The sequence below is a fragment of the Podarcis tiliguerta genome, assembly GCF_965153285.1.
Source record: "Podarcis tiliguerta genome assembly, chromosome: 2".
NCBI lineage: Eukaryota > Metazoa > Chordata > Lepidosauria > Squamata > Lacertidae > Podarcis > Podarcis tiliguerta.
Window position 1 is genome coordinate 16,955,427 of NC_139535.1, and position 5,145 is coordinate 16,960,571.

The window sequence follows — 5,145 nt, forward strand, 5'->3', positions numbered from 1 at the left end:
GTCCCACATCTTTGCATAAAGTTGAAGATACATGCAATATCAAAGGACCACTTATTTATGACTCATGGAGAACAGAAACACATGGCTGTGCACATCATTCATTCCACTATGAGCAGCAGTGAGATACAAAAGAAAGCTGCTAACACAATGATTCGGGAATATGGGCTGGCCAGAAGTCACCCATTGTGTTTCATCCGCAGGCTGGTTGAGAGTTGCCTGCTCGGCACATCGTACTATTACAATTGAAACCTGGAGCTGAACAGAAAACCCTCGTAAGATAGCATCAGGCATCCGCCACGGTCCGCGACATTCTGTACAGTATGCAGCTGATTTCTCAGTCCATTTGGATTTGTCCTAACAATCAGCACTTTATGCCTGAAAGGGCCCAAGACAACCATCGCCTTCACTCTCCGCTGCCCATCCGAGTGACCCAAGCATATTGCCAGAGGCTCCTTGGACCTTTCAAGGTCACCAGCATGAAGCAGGAAGCCAAGAGGGTTCCTCCCAGACTTATATAATGGATGTCTTGAACCTGGCTCCTAAAATCGAGCAGCGTGTTCCTGCCTGCCCTGGAAACCTGCGGTTCCTCAGCTGCTAGCCTTTGAAAGCTGTCTCTCCATACAAAAGGCATTCCAATGGAGCAGAGCTTGTTTCTTGGTAATCGAAGGCCACGTCTGCTTCAGGTCTGGCTACTTACATTCTGTGTTCTGCTTTGCCTCAGGACTGGAGGTAAGTATTGCCTCCATCCCCCATCCCAGAAGCGGTGAAAGAAGAATAAGCCACTGATTTAAATAGGTTGACTCTATTAGTAGCAGGAGAGATATACTTTGGGGTGGTAGGGAGGAAATGCCTCCTGCCATAAGTTGGCAATAATTTAGTGTTATGGTACATGCTTTCATGCAGAAAGCCCCAGGTTAATCCCTTAGCATCTCCAGTCCAAAGGTTTCAGGAGAAGAGGGTGGGACATCCTGATACTCTGGGAACAATAATGGACAGCTGGCTTGAAATGCTGGAAGGCACCTCTGTATGTATGTAGGAGTTAATCAGGCTGCCCAGCGCCTGGTATATGTGTAGTGGTGGTGTTGTGGTCTAAACCACTGAGCATCTTAGGTTTGCCGATTGGAAGGTTGGTGGTTTAAATCCTTGTGGTGGGTTGAGCTCCCATTGCTCTGTCCCAGGTGCTGCCAACCTAGCAGTTTAAAAACACACCAGTGCAAGTAGATAAATAGGGGTGAGATTAGAGCTCATTTCAGGACAGAGTTAAGCTTCCGTTGAGGGAGAAAGCTGCTTTTCTTCTGGGAGCGCCATCTTTGGGAAAAAGAGGATCCCCTTGTCTGGGTGGAATGTGTTGCTAGCCTAAGGGCCCAGGAGCATGCTATGAATCTGCATAGAGTTTTCTCATCCACAGAGATGTAAATTTTGTCCGACTTTCCATGGGGAAAAGAATCCTAATGCTCTAGGATCTATTCTGACAGCTATGTGTGCCCACAGCATTTTGGTGGGTTGGGATATTGAAAATCTTTTGGTCCCATCCCAAATTAAAGAAAGGGGTTTCGCTTGGTACTATGCTCTGCAGTACATCCAGGAAAGAAAATTGATATAAATGAGGGAAGTGGTAGGAGTCCCCGGGCTTCAGACTCCTTGTCTACCTCCTAATGAAGCCCCAGATTTGGTGACCGATGGGTGAAGGTGATGCTTTCATGGATAAACAGTAAAACAAATATTTGTGCCTCCTACAGCAGATGCTGTAAAATGCAGAAAATGCATGCCAACAGGTCACAAGCCATGTGGATCAAAGGCGAAGACATGTGAGGGGCCATTCTGTGTAATGACAGAAAGTTTGTCAGGTAAGGAGGCTTTTCTGTCTATGTTCCTCCTTTTTTATGATGTGACTAGGATTTGCCTCTTCTGTGCTCTGGTAACCTCTTCATTTCTCCGATGAAAATGGGAATATCCCATTCCACAATGGCAATTTTATTATTTATACCCCACACAGCTTACTGGGTTGCCCCAGCCACGCTGGGTAGCTTCCAACATGCATAAAAACATAATAAAACATTAAACTTTTTTTTTATAAAAAAAAACCTTCCCCATATAGGGTTGCCTTCAGATTGCTTGGGAGTCCTCCATACCCTCCAACATTTCTCCAATGAAAATAGGCACATCCTAAGATAAAGTGGGGCATTCCAGAATCAAATCAGAAACCGGCTTCTCTAAATCAGGGACGTCCCTAGGAAATAGGGACACTTCCAGTGTCTGCTAGTTTAGACAACTGCAGTGCATTATACGTGGCGCTGCCTTTGAAGACGATTAGGAAAATGCAGCTGGTCCAGAATTCAGTGTGGGGATGTTTAGGATAGTTGGCAAGGAAATATTTCTTAAGTATTATCCTTCCTTTGCTCATGCTAGTGAGTGATGTAGCAGAGCAAATCCCCTTCTGTACTCATGGAAGCTAGTTGATAGATTCCTTTGAATCTCTACAAACTGACTAACCCAATGTGGTTTGCTCAGATGGATTATTTCTGGTGTCTCCTTTTCTCCCTCTTAAAATACAATAAATACTCACAAGTCTGACTTTAAAAGTGTAACAATAATTTTACTCACAAGTTGTTCACACTACACATCCTGGAAGGCAGGCTTTAAGCTTCAGGTTACAAACATACAGCATGGCTTACATGCTTTGTGAGGATGGGCCCAAGTGCTGCTGGCTGAGAGCCAGCAGCCAACAAAATGGAGGGGACTGAACTGAGAGTTGAATCAAACAAAACTGAGACAAAATGGCTGCGTGACTCTCCCCATATGTATTGACCTCCTGGACCCTGCAATCATCCTCTGAGGCACTTCTCCGTGTGGTTCCTCTGCAGGAAGTCTGGAGGGTGGCAATACGAGAACGATCCATTCCTGAGGTGGCCCCAGAGAGGCTCTCCTGGCACCATTGTTATACAACTTTAGATGCCAAGCAAAAACATTCCCCTCCTCCCAGACCTTTGGCTAATTAAACAATCTATGTCCTTTAAAAATGTGGGGTTTTTTGTTGTTGTTTCATTTGCTATTATGGTATGTATGTTTGTGTTTTTATATTGTAAGGCACTCAGTGATCTTTGGATGAAGGGTGGTATGCAGAGTTAATAAAGAATAAGAATGAGAATGAGAATAAGAATAATCCTGAGCAGATCAGGATTAATGCTCAATAAATGGAAGGGCCCAAAGTTTTGCTAGTTCATAATAAAATTACTGTACATAATAAATTTACTACAGCAGTTCTGATTTTCTGGTCAGGCTCTGAATTCTCTTGGTAATGTAAGGAGTAACATCTTTTAACAAATTGGTTCATGAACAAATTGACAGAGCTGTCCTTTCCTTGTCAAATATTGTGCATTGCTTGACAAGTGCAAAGTTGCAGCAGCAATATGAGAAACACTGGGCATTTCCAATGAATGGAGCATTAGAAAGCTTTTCCCTAACTCCATTTTGAACGTGTGGATTCAGTAGTGCAGGTGGGGAGATTCATGGACATATCACTGCAAGACAGACTGTGCAACAGTCTTCCAGCAGAACTGGAAGAGCTGCTTCATTAGAGTCTTGAATGCCAGCTATTTTCTTACATTAAGCCACATTACATAGAGGGACCTTGCTTAAGAAGATGAAATGTTGGAGAGGGACAGGAAAAGTGAGGTTTCTGCTTCAAGGAACTAACTGGCATGTCACTTGGAAAGCAGCCTATTTTTCAGTCTGAAGGAAAGGTATTTGGGATTTGTCCTTGAAAACAGTGGTGGAGATTCTGAGATTTAAGGATTTGTTTTATTTAGACATGTATTTTGCATATGTTTTAGCTTTATTTTATTTTAATGTTGACACTTTAGTAATTTTAGAAGGGGGGGGTCAGTTTTAGGTATGCATTTGTCAGTGGAGCTTAAAATGGAATTTATTTCAATGTGCTGTGAGCTTTGTCTTTTCTTTTGGTATGAACTATGTGTTAGGATTGTCCTACTCATGCGTAGGACCCTGGTAGAGACACAGGCCCGACTGGCATGTTCTCTCCCTCCTGGTCTGTCTGGAGCTTAAAAGATTTCTCCAGCCCAAACATCACCAAGTGGCCTTAGCACGCTTAGGAACAGCAGGGTGTTAGCAGTTTGCTTAACAAACTCAGTAGCACAGCATTTTGGCTAAACCACTTTTATTTACAGATAATACACTTGGAGCATTCTGACTTAGCTCCTTCCTCCTTCTCATCAGACAGAAAAGAGAAAGAACAAAGGACAATAGTCCCACATCACGGAAACACAGTAACATACACATCCTGTCTCTGTCACTTCCCACACTGTGGAATGAAAATATACACCGTCATGTGATAGAAAACAATCCCATGACTGCAAACATGGAGCTGGAATCCTAACACTTTGGACTCCACTCACTAGATAGCCTCAGCATAAGCACTTCTCTTTCTCTCGCCAGGTCAAAACCAAAACTTGAAGGTCAAGAAATTCTGCGGCAAAGCTGAGAATAAAAAGCTCTGTGGAACAGAAACGAAAACGGGAGAAAAACTTAAAGTACATTGCTGTGAAACCGACTTCTGTTTTGACTGATTTTACTGTTGTATTCTTGTATTGTTTTAACCCATCCAGAAACCTCATGGTAAGGGGTGGGTAGCCAATCTTTCTCTTTCTCTTTCACTTTCTCCTTTGAAAGACATCATATTAGAACATTTCATATCCTTTGCTTTTGACGGATGCCTGGTCTTCCTCCTGCAAACACAGAAAACACAGAAAAAACACAGAACAAACACAGAAAAGCAACAAACCCCACCCCGAGACTGTGATTCTACCACTGCAACCACTAGTACCCTACTCACAGTAATGGAAATAACAATAACGCTAATAATAATAATAAATTTGTTCCCCACTCATCTTAAATGTGTAGCCCCAGACATCCGTTTACCCCATTTTATGTACCCCCTTCGGCTCATGCTCCTGGTTTGAAATCCTGCTCTTCATCAGCCTGCCAGATTGGCCAATTGCAGGCTGGTGTGGAGAGGGAACAATCAGGATTCCCTCAGGTCCGCTCCTGGGGGATTTAAAACAGCCCACGCCAGCCCCCGATGTCCAGCATTTCTTCATTGGATCAAGCCACCCATTTTGCATGTGC

The 5,145-nt window shown here is 43.5% G+C and overlaps 1 long non-coding RNA gene across 1 annotated transcript; it reads left to right on the forward strand.

The window, feature by feature from the left end:
* The first annotated feature begins 534 nt into the window (after positions 1-534).
* LOC310671064 lies at positions 535-4,854 on the forward strand. Its single transcript, XR_014507735.1, has 3 exons — positions 535-729; positions 1,740-1,847; positions 4,456-4,854. It is a non-coding gene; the product is annotated as an uncharacterized lncRNA (long non-coding RNA).
* The last annotated feature ends 291 nt before the right edge of the window (positions 4,855-5,145 follow it).